General features: G+C 39.2%; 1 protein-coding gene across 18 annotated transcripts in view; it reads left to right on the top strand.

Moving 5' to 3' along the window:
• RBFOX1 (RNA binding fox-1 homolog 1) overlaps positions 1 to 27,989 on the top strand; it is a 1,110,759-nt gene that overhangs the window by 719,282 nt on the left and 363,488 nt on the right. The window lies entirely within an intron of this gene.

Raw genomic sequence — 27,989 nt, 5'->3', positions numbered from 1 at the left:
CCAAGATGGAAAAAAAATGTTAATTGTAAAGTGGTGTGATGAAGCAAGCATTTAAGTCCTCCAGATGGATGTTAAGTGCTAGATCTTAGAAATGTTACACAGAAAAAATCTGCAAGATTTTCCATGAGCTCAAGATGATGAATCTATGGGAAGTCAAGAAAGGAGGGCCTGGAAGCTGATGGTTGATAGGAGAAATAAAGTTCTGGTTTGAACTTGAAGCTGTTGTTAGATATCCATGAGGAGATTTGACGAAGACAAGATTTAATTTCAAATGTCTGCGTTAGAGAACTGACCCCATGAGTCATATGAAAATGTCTTAGGAGGTGGTGATAAATGGCCAAAGATAAGATCTGTAGGGAAAAGAGTGGGAAAGCAAGGACAGGCACCTCTTAGAGCCCCTAGAAAAAGCTGATGGCTGACAAGAAGCTGACAGAGATAATGAGAGAGGGCAATTACAACAGGAATTATTATCAGTTGACGGCACAGAAAGTAGGTTAGAGATTGGGTGAGCATAAGCATGAAGAGCTGGCTTTTAGTCTTGCCTTGCAAAACATTCATTAGAGAGCTTTGTCAACCATATTTCCCTAAATAGACAGATTGCTTGGGAGAACAGACTGGGGGCTGTCACAGGGAAATCCTGGGTATGATTGTAAACTCTGCATCCAGCAAGTTAAAAGAGGTCATTTTACACAGAAATGCCAGAGAGCTGTAGAACCAGAGGGGAGCAGAGCGGTGATGGAAGGGTGTAGAGAAAGGAAACTGGTGTCAGAAAGTGAAAAGAGGGAATAACCTTACATGAAACACCAGGGGCCTTAAGGATTCTGAGGAGGGAAAGGGCTTTCTTGAAACCAAGGGAATGGGGATCATTTTAAGCCGGGCACCATCCCATGGTTGGCAAAGCCTGGTTGGTGTCTCTGGGAACTGCAAAGGCTGCAAGAGTTCAGAATGAAGTCTGTGTGTCTGTCCTGCTGCTGCCCTATGCAGAGGGGCTGCATTAACAGGGATGAGCATTTCTACTTTCTCTTTGTGGAAGAAAGCCATGATTTCTATAACCAAAAAAGGCCTGAACAGTTTTCACAAGAAAACAGTGAATGGGCAGTATGTTTTCCACCTTTATAATGAAATACAATGTTAGAATAAAAATAAATAGTAGCACAAAACCTCTTCTCTTTAGGAGTCTGAAATGGAACTTTCTTAACTTCATACTTTCTTGTTTTAAAGAGAAAACTATTTCTTTTCCTAATGAGGTATTCTAGTGCAGTGTTTTTTATATCATGCTAATCTTATTCTTCTAGTTTTCCTTCATTCACTTTTAATAATACTTATAAAATAGAATAATCTGTAGGTGCTAGCAAACGTGAACCTTCAGGCTATTACAATCACAGGGAATGTAATTATTGTAAAGAGCCAAGTTGTTGTTATACCTGATATAGCTGGAAGAGAATGTAATTGAAATAAAATAGTTTGCAAAAAACTCTTGCATTTTTCAATACTTTTGCTGTTTTTCCCATGTGTCACTTCAGTGTTTTGCTTTTTTTTTTTTTTTAAATTATTATTATTTACTTATTTTTCTAACTACATTTCTTGACCACCTAGCTTAGTTTGAGACAGAATTTCTTTTGTTCCATCTGTGCTGCCCTGCTGGAATAGTTATGCATAATAATGACTTAAAGTTGATAATGGCTGAAACTTCACATGCTATGACTTATTTCTGCCTTTTTATGTAGTTCTAAGGCAATTTTTAGGGAAAAAGTGTCCTCGTTTATGAGAAATGTTCACACCAGAGGTAACACGTTAAAATAAAATAAGTAGCAAAGTAAAATACTCCTTAGGCAGATCTGTTTGAATCCATGTTTGGGCTAGTTCCTTTTGCTTGTATGTTGTACATATTTTTAGTGTAAAACACCTTAATAAGCATCTTATACATGCCACATGTAGGTCTTGCAACAGGATGTTTCAAGTTCGAAATCTTGACTTGTGTCCAAGGGAAGACTCCAGAATTTAACAGAAAAGAAATCCATCAGGAAACAGTAAACAAATACAAAAATGCCCCAAGAAGTTTCAAACCCACCAACTGCTGCGACTGGGAGAGCGCTCAGGGGAATGCTTATTCCTCCTTCGCCCTCCTACAAATGAGGGAATCTAAAATTAGGAGCAGTTCAGAGAGTGGAAATGTGAAAGGAGACACTTCCTTCAAAGGGAGGCATTATCTCAGTCAGTCCTCCTGTAATTATGAAATGTCTACCGGGGGGGGAAAAAAAAGACAGATGGAATGAAGATGTTGCCCTCAAAGTAGTATTAAAAGAAAAACCTTAGACTAATTATTTTTGATCTGAAGCTACCTGCCTTTGTTATTTACCCGCCCAGCCTACAGTGACAGCTCTAGGAATTAGTGGTAACCTAATTATCATCATTAAGCAGGTGTACCCAGTGTGGGTTTTCTTGTGTTGGATTGTTTTTTGGTTTTTTTTTGCTTGCAAATATCCATGACATCCAGAAGTAAAATGTAAAAGGGCAGACAACAATTAGGCATACCTAGAAAAATACCCCCAAAAAAGGATATTTGGAATAATTATCTGTTTTGCATGACCAAGTCAGCACTTTTTGCAAACTTTAAGATTATAAAAGATGAAACGGGAGAGCTTACTTCAGCTTTTAAGAAAGATGTAAGCAATTTTAAACTGTACTCTTTCCCCAGGGAGAGTTTAGAAATATTTCTAATGAATTAAAGTATAATAAAAGTATTTGCCTGGATGATAACATATTTTTCCTAATAATTTCTTAATTTCTAGAGTGCTTAATTATAGCTCTCAGGGGTGTGAGGTTAAGGCAGTTATGAGACTCATGTTTGTGAAATTCTCTGTTTATTAGAGGTGAATGGCGAGTAGATAATGCCTTTCAAAGAGTGTCCCCCCCCCCCCAAATAAAACCAAAAAACAAAACGATTGAGTCTCAGGATTATCAGTGGCTGCAGTATCTGAGCAAGTGCAGGAACCCAGTGAGTCAAGAAGGTGGCTGAGTCCCTTAAGAGGTTGTGAAGTTGAAAGATAAAAATCATCTGGTTAAACATTTCCTGAAAAGGACAAGCTATAAAGTCCAAAATAAATTTCTGGGAACTGGCTCTAAGTTAGTGAAACAGTCACCAGTATAAATGGCAATGGTTTGGGCTTTCTTCTCCAATTAGAAAGATGAGACTCCACTCAAGTTAACCTTGTAAACTTGAAAGGTTATTGGTTATAAAATGAATGGTTGTGTTTTCCCCAGTTTTTTTAGTGCTGAAACTGTAATTGATGTTACCAATTTCAACTAGAAAGTACCTTTAGTCAAAGAGAAAAAATACACTGCAAAGGAATGCAAATCCCTTAAAACACTTGAAGTGTTATTTTTTTTTTCCAGATTTTACCAATTTTTCTGCAGTACAGAGTGATGACCTCATGGTACCTTTAACTCTTTTGTTTACCCCCACAATTGAAAAGATTCTTGTATGTATTGTGTTTGTTTTTACTATAATTTATTACAGGTCTACTGAGAACTTATGAAATAATGTTGGTTTTCCCACTCTATTTAGATAATAAAGCAATCACTCTCACCCCTGGAAAAAACCCCAAAAATATTATAGAAATGAAAAAGGAAGGAAAGGGTGTGGTCCTTTAAAATCTTAAGTACATGAAACCATGCAAGTCCATTAGGGGCAGGAGTGAAAGGTGGGAAGAAAATCCTTAGGAATTTCAATTAACGAGTGCATCCAGCCAGGGCCGTGGCAGAGCTTCTGAAACATCTGTGCGGCTGAGCCTGCTTGGGCTGTCCCACAACTCCATCCTTTCCTCTCTGCCTGCCTGCAGCTGCCCACATGTGCTCCAGCCTCCTCAGGGTCTGAACAAACTCCAGCCACACACCAACACGCTGGTTTTCCTTGTGCTGTCTCAGGAAATAAGCTCAAACAGAACATCATTGAAATTGGAATTTGATAATCTGAAAGTTATAAACTGTATCCATTATAAAATGCACAAAAATACTTTCTAATTAGTTCACTCCTTAAAAAATTAAATACATATAATAGTATATGGAATTTTTCTTTGTCTAATAGACTGTTTTTGCAGTTGCAGCAAAATAATCCAATTAAGCCTTAGAATTTATTTTTTTCCTTCCCTTCCCGAGTTAGCCTACCACATTAGTAATCTGTGTGTGTACCAATTTTAGTCCTCGTTTCTGTGCAAATACAATTTTAATTGCAAATGACACATTGTTTGGTGTACATATTGATAGCTTCCCAGCGCCTTACATGCTTGGGATTTATGAAGCCTTTAATATGGTTTCTTGTTGACACTTCTAAGTCCTCAGTTTCACAGGTACCTATTAGGGACCTGGTTTATATATTTGCTTATAAATATATAATGCAACAGTATATCCTTAAAAATGAAACATAGGCTGATTTTAGACTGCTGTTTATGTCCTCTTTCTAAAAAAATAAGTGGGTGGTTTCATCCATTTATGACTATAGAAAAAAATCCCAGCCAAATTCAACTATCCTCAGTAAGAGGAGGATGTGTAAGTTAAAAAGCAAGAGAGAAGATGCAAGTGAAAGATGTTTGAAGTCCATCTCTGTCAGTGAGGACTCTTGTCAGCGTTTCTCTCCAACCCTGATTTCCCTGTCTGCGGGGAGGCACGAGGGACATTGAGCATAGGGAGAGCTGGGGTTTCATTGCTGCGGTTCTGCTTGCAGGGATGGGGCTGTGCAGCATTAGGTGATGCATTAGGTGATGCATTAGGTGATGCACTCAGCGCTTCCCGTTGCCATCCCATCCCTGTGGGTTTGGCTGCAGCCCAGAGCTGTGGGCACATGGGCTGGAACTGCCATAAATCCTCTCCAGGTGCTCCGTGGCTGCGGTGGGCTTGCAGGAACGCCTCGGAATGCTGGCAGAGCAATGCTGCCTGTTCCCAGCAAACCTCCCAGGGACTAAATTAATGGATCTCATATTGTATTGATTGTGGCCAATAAGTGCCTAAATGATTTGATGCAAGGCAGAGGGATTATGAAGGGAAGAGGGGAAGAGGCATCTTGAAAGAAATATGCGGTTTAATTACAGGATGAATTTCACCAATCTACCTCCCCCTAGGAATTTAACAAATAGGCCTAAGTGCACTTAGCTGTTCTTGACATCTGTTGAAATGATATCTGCCCGTGATGAGGGAACCACGGGAATTGGTCTAAGGGTATTGTCAGGATCAGTGAGCCACAGGAAACTGCTTCTCTGTCTGCAAAATTAGACAACAGAAAAGCTTGCATTAGCAGTTTTAGGTCAAGCTGTAATGATTACAATTTCCATAACAGAATTCTGCTTTCTGATTTAATGACACTGGCTCTGTCTTTAGAATGATGCTAAGTAAATATTTAAAATGATGTTGAAACATAAGCAATGAAATATACATGTAAGCTGGAATCAAAATCAATTCCTGGGGCTGGTGTTGGTGGAAACTTGATATATGACTTTCAAGAGAAATGTCCAGGTTTATACCTTTTTTATGATGTGCTATGACACGTTATGAAACTCCGAATCTCTTAGGTAAACAATGGAGAGGGCATAAAACCCAGGGAACACAAAAGCTGGAGCTTCAGCTTAAATTCTCTAGGAAGGCAAGCATGGTAAAGAATGATGTTGTGTATTTGCTCACTTTGATTACATCTATAATTCAGCAGGAAGTATGTGTTGCTTAACACTTTCTACTGCATTTTATAGTATTTATACTATACCTCTGCACCAGGGAACTTGGCAATACCTTTAAAGTCCTCAGAGACATAAGTTTCTTTGCATTATTTGAAAGCTGTGTTTTCTCGTGCTTGGAGCATTTATGTGTCTGACCTCATAAATTACTTGTCATTTCCTTTGGAAAAGTAATGAACGTTTATTTGAGGAGGTAGAAACAGAAGGTGAGTGTGTGTATCCTGTTACCTAAGCTGCCTGTGCCTCGCTGCCTGCCTGTGTGTGCATTCTGACTATTCCTTTTGCCTATGCAAGAACTAAAAATCCACAAGATTAGGCCCAAGGAGGGGATTGTTTCTTTTGTATATAATGCCTGCACTGTTTTTTTTCTGTGATTTCTGTAAAAATTTTGAAAGCAAAAATACCTGTTTCATTTGTTTTACTGTAGAAGACAAATAAGGATTTATGGCTATATGAAATGTTTGGGGTTTTACAGATAGAGTAATTGAGGATGAAATTTTAGTTTGTTTTCCTGGAAATTACTTTCAGTTCACATCCATCTAAATTCCTGATGCCCTTCCTTGTTTTACTGCAAAGACTGCAGTGAGGTTAACTGGGCAAATGCACCCCAAACGTAGTAAATCACAGCAAAGTTAAAAATTTAGTATTCTGGGTGGGGTTTTTTTTCCTGTTATGTTCATGAAAACATAAATATGTTTGCATGAGTGATCCACAAAAATATAGATGGCACTAGAGAAAGACACACAGGGTTTGTGTTCCTGCTCTGTTTTTAAAGCCCCCTGACCCCGAGAGATCTGTGTGTCGGGTGAGAAAGTGGGCTCAGCCTCCTCTTGTGCTCACAGAGAGTTTTCTCAAGTTGAGGTTTTCTGTGGAAGCAAACCTGGAGGGATCTCTGCAGTACCAATAGGCTACAGTGTAGCCATCATTTCTTAGAAGGGAAATTAGTTCAGAAAAGCAGAAGATTGTGTTTAAAAGTCTGATGAGGCTCCAATAGGCTTCACCAATGTCAGAACCAAAACATTTTAGTGTCTGTTTTGCCCTGCAGACTGAGCCATTTGGTGACTATAGAAAAAAGAAAGCAGCTGATTCCCTCTTGAAAATGCACAAAAAAATTGGCATGTTTTCCTCTAAGAGTGGACTTGTAGTTATAATTTAAAAATTCATTATTAATATTCTACTTCCAAAATTTGGGATTGCTCTTCAATATCTTTTGAAATATAGCGTGATGTAAAATAAAACCCAAAATATGTGAGATATTAACAATTATTTGCACACTCAGCATAATTATTACTTTATTTTTAGGGTTGTCTTTATTTGATATCTCATTGCTAACTCCCTGAAACAGAAAAGTTTCTGTGCTTAATGTAAATCTCCAGGTAACAGGATTAAATAGAATATTAATTTGTTTCCCTTTTCAGCTATAAATATTGTAGTCTTTTCAATAGGAATAAAATAATGTGGGGTTTTTTTTCCCTCCATAAGCACCCAACACTTTAAATAGTAATATAATTATCAGGTGGGGGTTTTTTTTTCCACTTTTACATGAATATGAGCTCTCTGCCATGGTGTATCATATCGCAAAGCAACTTCAAAACCTTTGTGATGTAACATGAACTTATCTAGGCTAAAATTCTCTAGGCTAAGTTTGTTCAAATCTTGCACCCATAATTAGGCATCTAAATATAATGGCCTGATTCTTGAAAGATGTGTACTTTTAGGTACAGTGATTTGCTGAGATTTGCTGTGCTTTGCATTTCTAAATCCAGGCCATATATGTAGGCAGCCTAAATATAGATTCATGAACTAATTTAAGACTTAAAGAGACTTCAAATGATTTGGCATGTTTCTTAGTTCATGTTATTCCTGACAGAGAAAACTGGTGATTCCAGCAGTGATCCTTGTCTGCCTGGCACTGATGGGAAAGGATTGCTCCTTGGTTTTCAAAGTGCTTTTGAAAGCTCTGTAACAGCTTGATGTTGTATTATATTATCCCTGTTTGAGGCACAAGTTCTGTCTTTTATATTCCAAATTTTCTAGGAATGTAATGGAAAATTGTTTAGGTAGAGCCCTTTCAGTGGGACTGAATTATGTATGGATAATCTGAAATGCCTGCTCTCTTCAAATCCAGGTTGTTTAAGGGAACACATTACCTGCTTTGAATAAAACTCTTTTTGTATTTAACAGAGCATTTCTACCTGTCAGACAGTGTGGTTCTTTTTCTTCTTGTGTTGATGGTATTTTCAGGGCTTACAGAAAAAAATGGTTCAGGGGTTGTTTTGCTTTTTGAATTGGAAAAAAACTCTAAAAAGATTTCAGTTATAAGTGGCTTTTTATCCATAAATTTAGATTCCTCAAGACAAAACAAGGTATTTAAAAATGTGGTTTCACTGACAGAAAATCGCAGTGTAATTGTCGCTGCTGATACCTTGTAGTTCTCACCAGTCCTGGCTTTGGCAACCAGATGAGAAAGAGTGATGAAAAAAAGCAATTATTCTTCATTTAATGAGGGCATTGTGTGTGCAAACCAGTCCAGAAAGTCCAAACTCTAATTTGAATGTATTCATTAACATTCTTCACTCTTTGTCCTACTTTCAATTCATTTTCTTATATTTAAATTTGGTGTCCTTTGTTAATTGAGGCTTCTTATAATGGAGATTAGGCTGGGATGTAGATGAATGGAAATGGAACTATAATAGTGAACCAGCACTAACATTGCTCTTTCAAGTTTCAGGTTGGTTTAGTTTGGTTTGTGTTTGGTGATTTTTTTGTTTTGGTTTTTGTGTTGTTTTTTTCAAAATCACATATTATTTTTGTGCACATTAAAAAGTATAGACATTGATCTGGCTACATTCTGTAGCAGGCAGAGAAAAGACACATTGACAAGGAGTATTCAGAAGTACATTATTGCCCTTTTGTGTATAGTCTGTGTTTTATTAGAAAATGACAGTAACTCTATTATCCTCTGTAAAGAAAAATTTCAAATATGGATAGCAATGTTTGTGACACAGGGTAACAGAAGAGTGGTGTTAAGCAAATATTGTGGTTCACTGTTTCTCCTAATGCCTCATCATTTCTTTCTCCCTCTCACTGTGAAGAGAGATTTTCCTGCACGCTTCTTTACCCTCTGAAAGAAGAGTAAGGTTTGAAAAATGATTAGAGCTATCACCATGTTAGAAAAATATTAACAATCAAGTTGTTGACATATTTCCATGTTTCACAAACCTGCTGTCAGTCTAAGCAAGGAATGAAAATACTCTCAGTCATAGGAAATCTCTGCAGTTCTTTGGAAGCTGAGTGTTTTCAAGTGCAGCATTCAGCTTTCAGACTGGCTGTTACCGAGCCAACCCAAGAGTGGGATTTATTTCATTTTTTACAAGAAAATTCTTTTCAGTGATGAATTTAGTTACTTTCTTGCCCCCTGTCTTTTTTCATATGACGTGAGTCATTCATAAACACTTTGTGGTTTAGGCAGCAAGGTGGGGGCAGAAGCATCTGAAGAAAAAAAAAAACCAAAAAACCAAGAAAATGTGTAGCCAGAATGACAAATCCTTAGGCACAGCTGTAAAACATACAGATCAGTAGCACAGAGCCATAAGGATATATTGACTGTGGCTCAAACTCATCAGAAGATTGATCAATCCAGCTGACTTGCATTAATTGTGAAATAGAAGGAACGCCGCGATCAATGATAGGCATGAAAGTGCAGCGGTAATGATGCCACATCCAGCTAATCCAATAATGGAGAAGCTGGTGGATAGCATATTGGAATTCCACTGCTCGGGCCCCTGTCACAATAAAGTATATCCTGCAATTATGGGGAAAAATGGAGCAGGCAGCAGTGGAGGCAGCCTAATCGGGCAGTGCCGCAGTCGTTTCCCTGATTAAACACCACGTTAAGTGGCACTCAAACACTGCGACTTGGCCGGGTTATAAAAGGTAATCCTTAAATTAATGTGAAGCTGTGTGTTTTAATCAAAGCAAACTATGAATATTACCATGTGTGCAAATGAACTGTGGATGTTTGAACATTGGTCACTGGCCTCCCGCTGTTGGCCACGAGGAGTAAGGACTGTAGCAGAGTTGTGAGCCACCAGCGACCTGTGCTGAAAATCAGTTGGAGTTTAGAAAGGCTTAAAGACCTGGCAGGAAAAATAATACTTCTAACAGGCCCTTGGAGAATTCAAATTTAGTTAACTTCTGCCCATGTTTGCCTGTGGTTACTAATTTCAGTCTGCTCAGTGTTAGGTGTCGAATGGAGGAAGAGCAGGGTTTTAGTAATAGAAGTTCAGCCAGACCTGTAGCTACAGTTAAGGTTGTGGTGATCTACTTATTATAAAACCAACCTGAATCCTCTCAAAATATGGCACTGGTCACATTAAGGACTAAGTCTTCCTGTTCTTATTGAAGTATTGAATTTTCTACTATTACTTTAATACTGATACTTAATTTTTATCATGACATTTATCTCTGCAGGCCTGCTCATGGTCTTTTTGACTTGGCTTTGCTGTTGGCTTGACTTTTTAAGACCCAGCTTTGTGTGGAGGATGTCAGGAGGCTGCAGGGTCCATGCAGGAACCCCTTGGCAGTGGCTGTTTAAGGAAGGTGTGTCCTGCTCTCTTGCCTCTCCCTGGGGCACTGGGTTCTTCATCCTGCTGTGCTTGGAAAGGACCACTTGGAGCTGCAGAGCAGCTATGACTGGTTTTTTCCCCTTATCCCTTGTCAGCAGTATTTCTCAATTGTTTATTTTTGTTGGGGGGATGAATGACTGATCCTGGAGCTGCTCAACATTCAGGGTGTCCATGGGCTGCTGTTTCTGTGGCTTTGAGCAATCACAGGGGGGAAATGGATGGTTCCCTCACCACTGAGGAGGCACCTAAACCCATCTGTGGATCATTCTGCTTTGCCTTCTGGAAATCATTGCCTGCTTTAATTCCACTTCTGGCTGGGGATTTTTATGTTTCAACTATAGAAATTTTCCACTTTTCAGACGCAAGCTGACACATCATAGGTCTTGAAACTCTTCATTGGAACCTGGCTCTATTTCTATGTACAAATCTAGGGAGTTTTTAATGACAAAATAACTTTGCTGCTCTTGCTGGGCTGTTCTTTGAAGAAGTTGTTGAGGCAGAGAAGCTTGGGGACAATTATTTAAGCAAATAGCAAGCAAACAATATTCCTGTTCCTCTTAAAGTGTGCTGGTACCAACTGTTATGACAGATTAGGAGCTCTGCATGCCTTGCTGAAGCAGCTTTGATTCTGGGCATCCAGCTGGTGTGAGAAGGAATTGTTCAGCCATCTTAGCTTAATGCCCTGGTGTAGAAAAGCCAGCACTTCAAGGCTGCAGCTCACATCTTCTGTTTCCCTTTTAGTTTGGTGTAATTTTCTTAGTGTTTTTGGGAAACTATCAGCCAGTGTTTGTATGGGGCTTTTTTTCTTCTTCCTTAATGCTGATTATACCTTTGGGGACTAAAGGGACAGAAGAAACAAGACTCCTTCCATGGTTACAAGGCGAATGCAGGGATGAAATTGAGGAGATAATTTATCCTAAGGGTTCTAAGTATTCCAAAGCGTTTGTATTCAATAGAAAAATGTAATTAAATACTAGATTAATAAGTGATCAGTAAGTCCTGAAATGGTTTTCAGGCTGCTTAAGTGAGCTGGCAGCAAAGACTGTATCTTTCTGTTTCTTTGCAAGTAGAAAGTAGAATTCATGCTCTTCGGGGTTTTTTCCTTTAAAAATACTGCAGTATAACCAAACTATAAGTTGACCAAGTTGTGAATGTAATACCACCATCCTGGGTGTTAACAGCATCTCTTTCTGTGAGGAATGGCCTGGTACAGTGTGTATTTTTGAAACCTATTTTTGATTGTGTGAAATGTTAACAGTTCACTTTACACCTCCCATCATCAGAGTAATAATAAAGAGGAGGCGAGTTCAGACTCTGTGATGGTAGCTAATTGCTGTGGAACAAACCCTCGCCTTCCCTGAGACTTTGTTCATTTCTTTTGGCCACTAGGGAATAATTTTAATACATGAAAACTGTATTCAAGTTATGTTCCAGCAGTAAATGAGATCTACTTACTTCTTTCCAGAACAATTAATTTCAAGCCAGCCTATGTTAAAGAAAGTACTGAGCAGTGTGTTTTATAATTGCTGGAGAGCTGTACGTGCAATATTAGGATAGAAATATTGGGTTTCTTTTCAAGTTTTGAATAATCCCAGTAGATTTATAAGCTGCTATGAATAATTCTGTAAAGTCTAAGTGAAAGAGTTCCGATATTTTCCCTCCTCTCTTTGAGATTACTGTGGTTATTTGAGACAAAAAGCCAAAACACCTCAGTATTATGGAAAATGAAAACACTTTGTTCAGACTGAAGTAGTAGTAATGGATATCCTGAAGGCATTGGTTGAAACAAACTGACTCCAGCAATGGTTTTTTTATGCTTTTTTTTTTCTCTCAAGTTCTTAGATTGCCACCAGTCATCTGTGAAGTTACAACACAGTATCTTCGTAACAGAGGAACTTATGTTAATGCTTCACTTGGCTGTCAGCAGTTTAATATCCTTTACTAGGTGTGGACAAATCCTCACAGGCCATTCCTGAATAGGGACAGGACAAGCAGGAATGGCTTGAAACTGTCAGAGGGCAGAGCTAGGTTAGATTTTAGGAAGAAATTGTTCCCTGTGGGGGTGGTGAGGCCCTGGCACAGGCTGCCCAGAGAAGCTGTGGCTGTCCCATCCCTGGAAGTGTCCAAGGCCCGGTTGGATGGGGCTTGGAGCAACCTGGGATAGTGGAAGGTGTCCCTGCCCATGGCAGGGGGTTGGAACTGGATGATCTTTGAGGTCCCTTCCAACCCAAACCATTCTGGGATTCAGTGATTGTTTGTGGTACCTGCAATGAAGTGTCTTAAGGCCTCTGCCATACACTTTTAAAATTATTCTTTAATTAATTTAATTTTTTTTTTTTTTCCACATATAGCTAAAATTTAGTGCATGGCCAATAGAACTGGGCAGGTCAAGAACCATACTTCTTCCATGGGAAAACAGTTGTTCCATGGAACTGCACTGACAAGGTGCTGCTGCCTCTGCTTGCCTTGCACAGTATCATTGCCTTTGCTAATTTCTGTGTTGTGCTCTTGAAATAAAAGTTGTAATGCAGATGGTGACCCTGGAAGGTCTTACAAACTTGCAAGTGCTTGAAAAGGTGTTAATGCTTTTCCCCAGGAAAAGAGAGGGGAATTTTAACCTCCTCCAAAAGATTGTTTCATCTGTAATTAGCAGAAGCAGGATCATACAAATACAGAAATCGGTGAGCTAATTGCAGTAGTCTGGCAATGAGGGACTCTACTGGGATCAATTAGCATGATCTAGATATTAAAGGAAAGCAGAATGTTCCCTCTTTTTTCGCCTCCTATGATTTGCCACATTTGTCTCTTAAATACAGACTCTTGTAAGGTAAAAAAGAAAGGGTTGGCTTTTTTTTTTTCTTTTTTTTTCTTTTTTTTTTTTTTAATATTTCCAGAGCAATAAAAGTCATCATAATGATCTTCAGTTCTGCTGACATCCTGCTTGTTTCTTTTACAGCTGAGACCAAGTGGCAGGTACAGCTGGGTACCACTGGGAAGGGTTGTTGACTCGTGGTCCAACTTTTTTTGGTATTTAACAGCAGAATTGCTCTCATGTTGAAACAGGCTTTGATTCTTAAGCTCAGTACACTCTGGTATGTATTTGTGGGGGTTTTGTACTATTTATTTGTACTGTGGGATGCCCTTAGACCTAAACATAGATGGTTAAGATATCTTTTTCCACTGGTATTGTGCATGATAATACTGTATTACAACATACATGTGGTTATATTTTACTGGCAGTCACAGGGGAAGAATATCAGCTTTTTGAAACCAGTAAATACTGGGGAAGCTTGTCGGCAATGATGCATTAATATTTGAAGTGTTCTGTGCTCTTTTTTCCATCTAACTGACCCACGCAGATGGGGGCTGCTGGAGCATGGGAGGGAGCTGGTGGGAGCTGCTGTGGGTTTGGTGCACCAGGAGTGCAGTTCTCTGAGTGCACTGAGGAGGGACTGGCTGCTCTGTAATGGGCAAGCTGAGAGTGCTCATTAGGGGAGGGAAGACAAAGCTTCAAGCTCTTGGTACTAGGCTTAAATTGACTCCAGCTCCACTAAAACACGGCACTTGATGTTCCACCTAATACCAGTTTAGTTCTTGTTGGAAGTGACAGGGTGCCAGCAGTTCATGCAGGAGAATATTTACTGCTTTTAGGAAGATTTAATCTGTGCTATCCTGAGCCAATGTGGGGTTGTTCAGCTTGGTAAGAGCTGACTACCAAGGCTCAGCAGGAAGGGGAATTTCTCACCCGTCTGGCAGTCACTATTCATATGTTCCTCTTTGCCTCTGAACACAGAGGAAAAATGGGTTTTGAAACTTGGTTATTGAGCACTACAAGGAGTAAAATGCAGTGAAAATGGTCTGCAGTATTCTTTTTCATTTTTAGAAAATAATTCCAGACATCAGAGAGGGGTTTTATATAACCTGGTAATGAAGAATATTTCTTCTCATGTTCTCTGGGCTCAAGGCATTCCACATTACTGAAGCTGGAACATGACATGTACAAGAAGAATGTCTGAAACCTTTAAGATTTTTTTTCCTGATACCTAGATAGCTGCTGAACTTATTTTCTTCTCAAAAAGAAGTGATTATAGACATATTTCTTATATAATTAGTTCAGAACTATCAAATAAAACCAAAAAATGACTTGTCTTCCTTCCACACTCTCCCTGTGAAATGGCAGCTTTGTCTTATTTGTCATGGAGGTGGATATTTAGATAATGATAGCAAAGCTATTTAAAATGCAGACAAACTCCTTCCTTGCTTGATTTTGTGTTTCATTCAATCCATTTTCTATTATAATGCCTATGGACTTGGATATTATTCCCTTCCCACACCCCCATCCCACATTTTGCTTATGCTATTGACTTGCTTTGAGACACAATATTTTCCCTTTTTTTCTTTCTTTCTTGGTATGTTTGGTTTTGCAATTTTGTTTGGTTTGGTTTTGGGGTTTTTTTTTGTGTGTGTGTTTTCAGTTTCTTTTTTCCTAAAGACAGATGGTGGCAACACTGTTCTTTGTAAAGAAGCTGGTGAGGTGCAAGGCAAGGCTAGACCAGCAGTACATTGCTCTTTCCAGTGTTTCCAAGTCTCCCTTGGCTTTCCAGAGGAGCTGGTACATAAACTAGGCACACAGTTATTTCCCCTATAACTTTAACAGTAAAAATTAAATTAAAAAAAAAAAAATCACAAATATACTAAATTTATGGCATAGTACAGATGCAGTACCTTTCCATCTTGGCTTCCATATTTAAATCCATACTTTACTTAGGAAAAATTTGTTGCAGTCTAATAACTATAAAATACTAAGAGGAAATAAAATCAATGTTGGCCCCAGCCTTAGAATGCAAACCACACACACACAGTAAGATATGGTCAAATACTGCTTACTCAGGAGATTCAGCTCTAGGAATTGAGCAGCACTGAAACCACTATAAAATATGCAGGAAATGAAAAAAATCTCTTTAATAGATGCTCACAAATCGTTGTTTTCATGAGATCAAGGTATTTTTTATTCCCTTCAGGTAAAAAGAGTTCTCATGATTGATATCTATCAGACTTGGGCAGGTGAAAGCTGCTTGGTGTTTTTTTCCTCTTTTTTGCAGTGCAATTAGTCCCAAGTCTCCAGGTTGCTAAATGTACACATATGAATTATAGTGTTTCAGGAATCTCAAATGAAAGGCTTTGGGGGAAAAAAACCAACAAAACAACAACAAGACATCTCCATGATGTATTTAAAGTCTGGCTTTATTTAGTAAAGAATGCTGTGCAGTCATTGCAATGAATTATTGCCCCTGCCTAGCACGGGCAGCGTGCACTGAGTGAGAAGTGTGGCTCTCTTGCCAGTCTGCATCTGTAACCTGTCACACTGCTGCACACTTGCCAAGGTTAGAGTCTAGAAGGAGGTTTCCCATTTTTACAAGAGGGCTTTATCTTCTTCAACAATCAGACAGAGGTACAGTGAGAGCTCAGACTTGGGAAAAGGGAAAAAAAGAAAGAAATGGGGGAAAAATATCCAATTTTGTGGAAAATCTGATGTTGTAGAACAGGTTTTTGTCGCTATTTAGAATGAAGACTTTCTGCATTTATTTAGAATGGAAGTAATTTTTTTTAATTACAGTTTTAAAAGTGGAGGTATAAATAAAGACCTTTGCCATGTGGATGCTCTAGAGCCACTGAATCGCTGTGACTTGGGGTCTCCAGCTCTCTCTGTCCATTGGCAGTTGGCAGCTGCAGGTTCTGGGAACCTGAGTCAGGTGCCTGGGTTGCTTGGAAGGTTCAGCTTCCTAAAAAACCCATCACAGCAGCATCTCAGCAGCTGAAGCAGAGGGAATGAGTTTACAGAAACTCTCGGGGCGTTACTGAGCAGAGCACTCCCTGCAGAACTTCCCATTGTGGTTGATCTGGCAAATCTGATGAACAAATGTCTCTGTCAGAGGGTTTGTAACCAGCTCTGGGTGTATGTAATGATGGCTTTTAGGCTGCCTGTTTCATCACTTAAGATTTTCCTGTCCCTGGACCTCTGGGAAGTTGGTGCTGTTTGTGATCTGTGGCCAGTTTGTCAGGGCTGCTTGGTGTTAGGAAACAGCAGCTCCTTCCCTCCTGTGCTGGACACTTGCTCCTTATTTCCAGGCTTTCAGGGCTATCCCATGGCCTTCCTAAACTTTCCTGGTTCAGAGACCTTGGTGCCATGCAAAGGCAGACAAAGGCTGCGTTTTCTCTAGAGGTGCTTAGTTCCTGCAGGATTTATTTCCTAATGTTATGGGTGTTAAATACCAGGCATGCCATAGTTTAGACTAATTTGTCTAGGATGGGTGGTACAGTGTAGCTGAGCCCAGGTCATCATTCTTAAGCAAAAGAATCTTTTCGCAATGGAAATTAATTGTTGTTTGTAATTGTGTGTGCCTGTTTGAGACACATCAGGAATTTTTATCTAGTTAATGAGATACCCTTGTCTCAGAATATGCATACTGAGGTGTAAAAGGCCTGAATTCCAGTCTCTAGATGCAATTAGAAATCAAAACAATTGCTGTTATATACTGAAAAACCAGACAAGTAACCTCATGCAGAGCAGCATTGCCTACCCTTTTAATTGCTGCTTATCCTGTCTCAGTAAGTGAGGTAATTGATGTTTTACTCTCAAAATTGATCTCGGTGTTTCAGGTAGTTAGCAGACTAGAATGGCTTCTGCATCATAGCACTAAAAATCGTTTTATCTCATAAACTAATCCCAGGCTCAAAAATGTGGCACACCTGAAGGCTCCCTTGCTTAAAAATAATGAGTTTATTTGGATCTTGGGTCCACTGAATCAGATTGTGATTAATCTGAATGACCACACAAAGCATCACAGCACTGATCCTGCTCTTTGCAATTCTCCTGTTCTCAGTTCTCCCCGAGGGCCACCTACATCAGAGCTCTGAGGAGCTCCAAATTATTTCTGCTGGTACTTTGCTTATTCCTGTTGGAGTGGGAGGAGTTGTTTGGGGTCATAGCAAGCTGGCTATGGGGTGGGTTTCAGTTTCAGTTTGGGTGGGTTTCAGTTTGAGCAGCTTGACCCAACACCTCTCAGGTGACGTGCACACCCTTGCAAGTGTGGGACTCACCTCAGGGCCTTGGCTTTGCTTTGCTTCTTCGTGTATGTTAATAAAACATTTCTGGGAGGAAAAGGGAGGACAAAAAGAAATAATGTGCAGGTCAAAATACTTTCTGTAGTATTGCACATTTATCTCATTGCAACGTTTAGTGTAGGAAGTTCTAGAAATTCGGGTGTAAAAGCAGCACAGGATTGTTACAAACGTTGGGAATGAAATGAGTGAAAAACAGTAAATGACACCTTGCTCGAGGCTACAGCTGTGGTGTATTGAACACACAGGCTGGGCCACCACACTGGCAGTGTTACCTGCATGCAAACGAGGGTGAAATGTTCCTTTTGAATGGTGTGTGCAGTTATTATATTGATCCTGTATATTGTGTGATGTTGAAATGAGTCAGTAATATTGTGGTTTGGTTTATACCCCCCTGTAATGGGAACACACAGACATACATGGAGGTAGAAGAGATGCTTCTCTCTCCCTCCCTTTCCATCTCTATTGTCTGTAGAGCTATAGATGAAAGTGAGAAAACTTGTAGATGGAATTCTTTGTCCTTGATGACTTTCAGTGTGGGCTAAGGTGTGGTGGAAAAGGGAAGATACATACAGTTATGTGAAGAAGAAAAGAGGTTATATTTACTGCAAAAAGAGGTGATATTTAGATCTTTCTTGTTTATACAGTAAAAGATTTCTGCCTTCTCAAGGGACAGGGTTTCAGGTCCCAGTTTACTTCACCTCATCATAGCTCATCACAAAGTTTTTAGAGGTGTTGGGAGCAGCACTTTCATGCATGAGGATGGCATGCAATGTGCCATTGCAATTATTTCAAAAAGTATAGACACAATAGAGTTTTGAAGCTACAATTTCAAGCTTGTTATCGTTGAGGTCATTGAAGAACCTGACATTTCGTTTGCAAAATGAGCCTGGCTCTGCATGCAGGTGCATGCACATACGCAAGTTTTAAGTGTTTCCCTCTACTTTGCTATTTTTAGGACAGTAAGGCCATTGCTGTGGTCTCATTAAAAGGTGAAAGAAAGCGTTTGTCAGCTGCACCTGATTGTTGCCAATGTTTGTTCATTTTCTTAACAGAAAAGTAAAGAATATTTTAAATGAGACTTACTTGTTCAAGGTAACCTTACCACTTCTGAGTGAGAAGAATACAGTGCCCTAATGGATGCTGTTATATGACAATCTCTAAATGTCTTTCATTATTAAGTGTCAAGTTTTCTTGGGAGAATTCTTGGGAGAAATGTTTCATTGCAGCAAGCTGTAGCACTGCCACTAAAAATACATTGCTAATTAAAGTTTATTGACAGTCTCTGTAATGTGTTCCTGGAACAAGTCAAAGCACTGAGTAGTTATTGAATGCTAGGCACTGCATCTTCTATAGTTAGTTAAGCTGTTTAGGAGAGGAGATTAAGGTACTCTGCCCTTCCTTCCCTGTGTAGTTATTGGATGTGGCTGTTGTGCAGAATAAAACACTTTCCTCTCAGGATACCAACGCTGCAGACTTCAAGAAACTTTGGCTTTCTCACGAGTTTTTTCACTTGGTAGCCATGGGCAAGTGGGGAGGTCAGTTAAACACTTCCAAGGTCTGAAAGGTACATCTCCCCAGCAAGGAAAAGAATTTTGACTATTCAGAAAACAATTCCTTCAAGGGTGCAGTTCCTTAGTTGAGCGAGGGAATGCAGAGTTACTTCAGCTCTGTGTGGGGATATAAGTAAAGAAGGTGTGAACCATACCTCTGCAGTTCTAATGTGGGACACTGTCAGGGACAGGCTTGCTCACATGTGGTCACACTCAGCCCTAGTGCAGCACTACTGGACAAGAGAAATTGTATCTGTGAGTTTCACTGCTCAAACTGCATTGGCTGTGCTTTACTGGTTTTGCTTGCACTGCTTATTTAGAGTCATAGAATACACTGGGTTGTAAGGGATCTTTAAAGGTCATCTAGTCCAAAATGAAATCTGTGATTTCTTACTGATAGCATGAACCTGGAAAACTCTTGCAAGTTATTAGATAATGATCCTTGGGTGCACCAGAAGCATTTGCGCTGTCTTGCCACATCTCTGGAATACTCTGAGACACAGTGAATCTATGAGCAATTTTGTAAATGCAAGGAACACGATTTATTCTTCAGATGACTGCCAGAAGACTTTTACTCTTCTTTAAATCACAAAACCTAAGCTACTCATTTCAGTAGAGTTCCTCTGCAATTCTGTTGCTGTAAGCAAGGGCAAAGTGCTGCCTTTGGGAAGTAAGATTTACAGTACAAATCAGAACCAAACCAGGTTTTTTACATGGGGTACAAGTGAGTACCAACAGCTTTCCAAAGTGATTGGCTTGTGGCTCCGAGAGCCAAACATTCTGCCTGCTTGTACAACCTACAGTTCCACTGAGGAACATTATCAGAGTTGTAAAAAACTATGTAAGTAGTTCCTTATGGCAGGTTTGGTCCTAGAGCTCATTAAATTCCTGCCTGCTCTTTCTGCTGATTCAAGCTTCTTGCGCGTACAGAAATGGCCAGAGGAGCGGTGTGATGCAGAGGGCGAGTGAACCCTGATGCAGAGCCAGGTGGGCTCGTGCTGTGAGGGTAAGAGCAGCCCCAGGGCAGGGGGGACAGACATGATTTTCCCTCTGGGACTAATTCATTAATTGATTAAAAATCAAAGAAGACACACTCCTGATTTTGGGTGTATTTACTGAGCATCACACATAGGGTGTGAAGTTCTCTCTCTAAACTTCATGACAGCATAATTCCTATATGTCTTGCTGTGCTTTCGGGAAATAGTCTCACCTGCAGAGTCCAGAAGTTGATAAATTAGTGCAGCAAAGGCAACCTCTGCTTCTCTCAAAAGATTCATAGCAAAAAAGCCCCTGATAAGTGTGGCAAAGGGTACAACTCTTGTGTTTGGATTTGTGATTTGTGTGTGCAAACACAGGCGCTAGCAGTGCATTTCCAGTGCAACACAGAAAGGTATCTGAGTGTCATTAATGCCTAAATTACCCCTACCATCCTATTGAAAACGTGTGTGATACTAATGACCAATTTTCATCTTGTATTCACATCCTTGAAATTCTCTCCTGAGAGCTAAAGATAAGCAGCATGTATATGTTTCATAAGTAATGAAGTTATCTACCAAAACGTCAAGTTTTAGGACAAGTGAGACATGAAAACAGACTGCCATGTTATTGCACTTCGTGGTCTTCACCTCTTTTTTGCATTCAAATTTTACTCACAAGAGTATGTATATAAAGTATGTGTCTGTATCTGTGTCTATAAAGAAACAAAACCCAAACCAAAAACAAAGGGAAAAAAAATCAATAGTTTCATTAACCAACTAAATTACTCTATAATAGGATGCTGTTAATTATCAATCAGTTTAAAAACAATCCTAGAATAGAAATAGTTATTAATATTAAATATTCTAAGGTTTTCCTTTTTTCACCTGTAGATGAATAAAATAAGTTATGCAGATCAATTTACTGATGATTGATCTATGAAGTCAATACTGCAGAATGACTACTTAGTATGCTTTGGATCATTTCATATAAAGTAAACTATTTTACACATATAAATATACTGATACACACACAGAGCCTTTCTCTTTAGGACACTGAAGATTAATGTTTTGACTGGAAAAAGGGCAACTCTGAGGAAGGGGACAAATGAAAGTCTGGATATCTGCCAGTTTGTTGGCTTCTTGCTGACCTGGCAATATCTGGTTTCTCAGACCAGTTCCTCCTGTAATGACCTCTCCAGCCAATAATGTGGATCTGCCAGATAAAAGCTGTGTTTTGGTTTTTTTGTAATTTGTCAAGCGTCGGTGGCTGAATGAACTTGACTTACTTTTATCAGCACACAAGCACAGCAAGTAGGCCTGCAGATGTTTGCTGATAGCACACAGGCCGTGTCTATAGCAGCAATTTGTAACATAACTGGCTTTGGTAATTGTCTGGAAATCCATGCCTGTCTCCAGTGATATCCTCATTGTCAGGCTGCTGTTCCCTCCTCTGCCTTGAAGTGTCTTTCTGAGTTGTTACCTGCAGCTGGAATAACTGCCACCTTAACAGGCTAGTAGTAATTTTCTAGGGAAAAAAAAAAAAAAAATCTATGTAAAGTGGAGTTTTTACTTAAACCCTGTTTTGATTTTACTATATATTCTTGGCTTACAGTTTTTAGTGTCATCTCTGTCCATGATCTTTACTTCAAATAACCTATTATGTAGCACATGAGATTTATTGCCTTGTTTGGGTAATACAGACCCTCAGAATTCAGCAGTACCTGATACTCAGATACTAATTAGTATCTCCAATTTCTTCATTCTATATTTACATTAGCTTTGGAGTTTATCACCTAATTGGTATTCATGTCATTATCTGCAATTTTAATTTTTTTTCTGCGTAGAGACTTTAAGGAAAGAAACCTAAAACTCTTCCCCAAAGGTACAAGATTCTACAAGAGTAAATTCTTGTAATAATAATATGCTTATGCAACAAGAATTATTTGTGCTGCACTGGATAGGGTAATACATGTAATATGGCAGGCTTAGTTTGGGCCTGTTTATGTTGTAAGATAACATGCTTTAGTTCTATACTGCTTGCTGTTTTAACATCACAGTATTTTTACATTTTTCATAGTGTCCATTTATTCTTTGTAGTGCATTGCCTTTGCCTTCAGATTATTGCTTATAGTATTTTCTGTGCTGTGCAGGCAAATGAAATAAAATGCACTATGGCTAGTCCTTTATATATAAAAGGAGTTTATGTTCGAATACTAACTATAGTTTCTCATGGGATTGCTCCATGCAGAGCATACATCCAGAATTTCATCTTGAGGCTTTCCCACAAAAGTGTTTATCTGGAATGGTACCTGCAAAAGATATTTTCTTCGAGATCATTTTCCTAATTTATATTAAAGTCCTCTGTAAGGTAAGTTCCAGAGCTTTAGTGTCCAAGGGTTGGTCACAGAGTGTGTAGATCCAAATTCAAGCCAGCACTGTCCTTTTCTGCACCATACTTTTCACAAGGTCATAGCAAAGACCCACAGCTCCTAAACTGTGTTTGCAAAAACAGGGAACTAACCTGAGCACGGGGAACGCTGCAGTGCTGGCTGCTGTTGTGCCATCCTGCAGGGATTTTACTCACAGGGATGTTGGAAAAGGAAGAACTTCCAGGCTAGGCTGCAGCACCACAAGTTTTCTTGAATACACTCAGGGAGCCAGAGGCAAATTTGGTCACATAGCTGTCTTTGTGACCTGCAGCATGCTTTGGGCATGCAGCTAAGGCTGTTAAAAAACAAAGAAATTGAAAATTAAAAAAAAAAAACCAAAACCAAAACAAGAAAGCCCCCAGACCCCTCTGTTTTCCAGGTAACAGTGTTATTCAAGCACTATAGAAAATCCTGGTGAAGAAACATCTTATCCTGAAGCTAAGAAAAGGTGAAAATTGGACTTTAACGTTTCTCAATTGGTTAAAGGAGCCATTTTGCAAAAGGAAATAATTGCCTAAAAACTGTTTTAATTTAATGTAAAAAAAGATTTAAAAGTTTTCTTTTTATTTTTGGAGATTTTCTACTCTTCCTTGTGTCAATAAAATGATCCTGTTTGGAATGGGTTGCTAATTTGAGGGTAAAAAGAAAAGGAGAGGGAGAAAAGCCTATAAAACTATAGATTATTTTTTATGGATGATGAGATGGTCCCCATTTGCATTTACAGCTTTACAAGGATTGTAGCACTAGGCTCTTTTTCTTTTTTTGATGGAAATGCTTAATCTGAGCTCAATGGGCCATAATAATTGCCTGTTTCTTCCAGTAGAAATAAACCCACTTGTATGTGACACTTGAAACCTTAACTCTGCTTCGTATTACCCACGGAATTGGAGACAGTTCTTCACCCAAATATATTTATGACAGCAGCACCAGTCGATATACAACACCCAGCCATGGGCGTTGGAGAATAAATCAGTCCCTCCAGCCACTGCTGGAGCACAGTAACTGATGGTGGTAATAAAACCCCAGGAAATTAAAATTCTGTGCATGCAAACACACATACCTAGCCAAGAGAAACCCGAAGCGCTCTGTTCTGGAAAGAATTTGCATATGCATAGACATATGCATTCTCTGCCCCTATGTGCTAGAAACACAATGGAACATGAAGTCTATGGGTTTTCAGCACATTATTACATCCTTAGACTTTCCTCGACATTTGGGGGCTCTCAGGAGACATGTCCATGAAAATTTAGGCATCTTGTAGAGGAAAAGGACGATCCCAGTTACTCCTTGAGGAAGAAATACTGGTGTTATGTTTGAAAGCTTCTAGATGTTGCTGTGACTTCCAAAGGCTCTGAAACCCCCATTTCCAGTTCAATTCATCCTGTATATTTATGCAATTACTGGTATTTTTAATGAGTCCTCTGTGTTTGAGCACCTTGGGCTCTAGTTCGCAGCATTGTGAGCTCTTGGGATGGATGTTGTTTCTTCATTTGGGTTTTGGGGTTTCACACGTAGTGCTGAGAAGCAGTTTTAGATTAATACACGATATTATTTATACATTTATGTACAAGCCCACACTCTCTCCACATATTAAATAACTTGGAGTATCATTTCTTCTGAATTCTGCGGGGCAATGAGATAATGAACGCTAATAAGTAATAAAAAGATGCTGGGGAAGTGACTGTTTCCAAATGCAATACAGCAGTGCATGGTGTGTGTCCTCGTGTTGCACAGCCTTTTTGTGTAACGTGGCAAGGAAAAAACCCAAGCATTTAATTTTTGACAGAAGACTTTTACAGTCAGATGAGTGTCTAATGAGAGAAAGCGCTGACAGATGGATTTTGCAGATAGCATGAAATGGTATGGACTGTCTCGAAGTGTCTGGTGAAATACAACTGCTACAACTGTGAAAGGATAATCTATGGTTTGATTGCAGCTGCTTAATCTATGTATGAATGAGGAGAAATATAATTTCTCAATCAGATGATGAGCACTCACCAATTGGGAGGTAGGTTCTGGTAAAGGCACTGTGACTGCTCAGCCTTTCTCACCTGGCTCTCAAGCTCCACAGTTCGTGTGTAGATACTGACTGTAATAATAAAACCAGGGATATTGGTGAAATTATGGTAATCAAATTTGCACTGTCCTTTTTGAGGTGGAAAAAGAAAGGCAGCAATATCAGGGGGCCTTTCATTTACCACACATATTTAGTTATGGCAAAATATCTAGAAGATAAAAGACATTAGACCTGTTATTTTTCAACCACTGTGCTCCATTTCGAATAGCCTCAATCCTGAAAAGGTTTTGAATCTGAAAATGTAAACCAAATACTTGGGAATGTTGTACTGCAGCAAAAATATTCTTTTACGTTTATGCAGAGACTTTCTATAAATAACCTTCTTACCATCCTATTGTTCTCTTTTCTCAATCACGTAAGCCCTTTTATTTAAAATGACATTTAACAAACTTGGCAGCAAAAAAAACCTTCCCATGTGGACTGTTGGTGTTCCTTACCACCTCGAGTAATGCTGTTGCTCTCTCAGTCTGTCCATTCATGCGGAGATGGGTCCCATTTTCTGTTTGGTTTCCAGTTTCCTCAGAGCCAGGGCTTGTGTGTCCCTGTGAAGAGTGGATAACTGATAAATACATTTAACAGATATTCAGCCTTCCACCTGTTACTGTTACTTAAAGAAAACAAAACAGACTTCCCCATTCTAGTCCTGAACTCACTGGGGAATGACACCAGCAGGTTGCACAGTATTTCCAAAGGGTCTTTTTTTGGTTTAAAATGATGGAGCCTGACAGCATAAGTGTCTTCTAAGACTGCTGTCCTATAAAGCAGCCTTGAGTTGTTTAATTTTTTTTTTTCCTTGATGGAATCCTTTAAAGAAAATGAATCTTTTAGGCATTCTTCCATAAACTCATAATAGGTGAGAGCTTGACACAATGACACTCAACAAACTGACCAGTCTTAAACTAAAATAAATAAATAGTTAATTGGGTATGGTTCAATCCAGAGCCATAACAAAGTAAATTTAGGATTGAGAAGCAACGTATTTAAAATTGCAGGATATGCACAAGGTTTGCTTCTAGGGTCTCTTGATCATTAATTAAATATGTTATGGCTTTCAGTTTTTCTCATTTATCTGTACAGGTTTACATATTGTAAATGCATTATTTATGTTTTCCCTTAAGTGCTCAGTACTGCCAGGATGTTTCTCTTAAACTGGCACAAATAGCAAAAAAGACATAATGAGAGAGCAAATTTGGCACTGGTGAAATGCACAGAGAGCTGCTCATGTCCAAATGAGCCTTTCCCAGATGCATTTGAATAAACTTGAACTGACAAATAGAGGGCCAGACAGGCAGATGGCATCCGTGTTTAAACTATGTTTAAACGTTTAAATCCGTGTTTAATCTCATCCTAATAATGCCTTATCACTAAGCCTTGCTGCTTTTTTCTGGAAAGCTCCTAGTATGAAGGGTGATGAGGGAGCTGTCTAGGTGGATGTTCATTCTGAGGGAAGCCAGCTCTGAAATGGATTTTGTTGTTGTAGCTAAAACACAGCTTGGAATCAACCATTTGCTGCACCTTGAACCAAGGGAATTGTCACCATTGGTGTGTCCTGCACATTGCCCCTGTTGTTCTTTTCCTTTTGAAGTAAACAGAGTGTCATGGGGGTGGTTGAATCAAAAAATACTTTAAGATAGTGTTCTCACATTCATATGAGAGCTGTTTGTTTTAAAGTAAATTGATATTTTTCTTACGTTGCTTTTGCTGTCAGAGATGGAGGAGCAGTTGGATGTTTAGATGCAATCCTCTTATTCACTCTGCCTCTCTGTTGTTTTCTCCCACTGTTCATAAACACTTCTTTTCTATCCTAAATACAATTTTTCTGGTGTCTGAGATGTTAGGTATTTTACGTTTCAAATTACAGTAGCAGATAGCTACTAACTAAACCCAGAATTAACTATCTGCTTTATTAGTCAATTAACTATTAACTATCTGCTTTATTAGTCAACAACTCTTGCTCCACTCTACAAGTATTTGATACACTTTTTTGCTTGTTATCTTACAAATTTCACCTTTCTTGCATTCCAAAACTCTCCCCTCCATCCCACCACCAGAAGTTAAAATCTCTAGTATGGGGGCTTACACAGAAAACCTAAATAATAAAAAAGACCCTGAACAAAACAACCCAGACTCACTTCTGACTTGCACTAGATGATCACTGTAGGTCCCTTCCAACTGAAATATCCTATTATATTTATTTTTAATCAAGGTGAAGAGGTTCATGTGGAATTCAGATCTGAAATTAACTCTTGAGACTTGTGCAAGCACACTTACAATGCAGACTAATATAACCTTCAAGTGACTCATAAATGGTGTAAAGTCCTGAACTTTGGAAAGAGGAATCATTAGTCGGCAAGTGACAGTTGCTTCAGCTGTACTTAATTTGACTCCTTAGGGGAATTGTAATTACACCTGTGCTGAATTCCTTTACTTTTTGTTCCCTGCTAGGAACTTCAAAGAGCATTTGTTTCTGTTAGGTTTGTATTTTCATACGGGGCCTCTGTTGTAAAACTTCTGCTATACAAGTAGAATGTTAAGCCTGTAATGTACTTTTTAGGGCTCTTTCTGTGATGAAAAACAGGCACTTTTATTTTGTTTGTAGTAACCTAACTTTTACTGCGAAGTTCCCATTTTCATCTTCACTACAGAGTAAAAATATCTTGTACAAATGGGTATTGGTTGGTGTTTTAACTGTTTCTAGGTACGAAGTAGTGATAAGTGTATTCCGAACCTTTGAAGATATCCTCAGAAACATTGCATCCGATTTCATGTTTTATGGATTGTTTGCCATCTACACTAATGACAGAACTGACAGTGATTACACTTTCAAGGCTAATTATGCTCCCTAATGATTCTAAAATTATTCTAAAATTATTTTTATAAAAAACAAAACCCAGCCAGACGTGAAAACCCTCTCTCCATGCGAACAAATCAACACCCGAGTGCCTTCTTGAGCAAAGCTTTGAAAGTTTGGTTCCAGAGGTCCTGGTGCATGACTGGGTTAGACATCAGGGAGCTGGAAAGCAGGCTGGGAACTGGGTGTTTCAGGGCTTTTGTTGTTTCCAGAGCTCTTCCTGGAGGAGCCTCTTCCTTCTGGCAGAGTTGGGACGTCCCAAGTTGTGCTGACACTGCCACGGCCAGTGTCTGCTGTCACAGGGAGTGAGGTCCTGCCCAGCAGCAGCTCTCATGCTCTGAACAGTGTTTTTTGTAAATCCGGCACAGCAGAAACACAGCAGTATGGAAAAAAAAAATGCTGTGGAATCAAATCGTCTTCAGAGTGACTTTTACACCAGATTAAAACTGGAAGTTTTCATAGGAATGTGTTTTATCACTTGTTTGAAACTTCTGTATCTTTATTCCTGAGCTGTGCTGTGAATATATCACAATATGGAAGCAGTGGGATATTCACAAATACAACAGACTCGTGATAGAACACAAAAGGAGGAAAGCTTCTTCCTGAACTGGACTGCCAATGAGGTGTTT

This window comes from Corvus kubaryi, unplaced genomic scaffold (assembly GCF_017639235.1).
Source record: "Corvus kubaryi isolate FWS band 111438036 unplaced genomic scaffold, C.kubaryi_AGA036_p1.0 37387, whole genome shotgun sequence".
Classification (NCBI taxonomy): Eukaryota; Metazoa; Chordata; class Aves; order Passeriformes; family Corvidae; genus Corvus; species Corvus kubaryi.
Note: the sequence above shows the minus strand (reverse complement) of the source record. Positions and strands in the feature narration are given on the sequence as shown.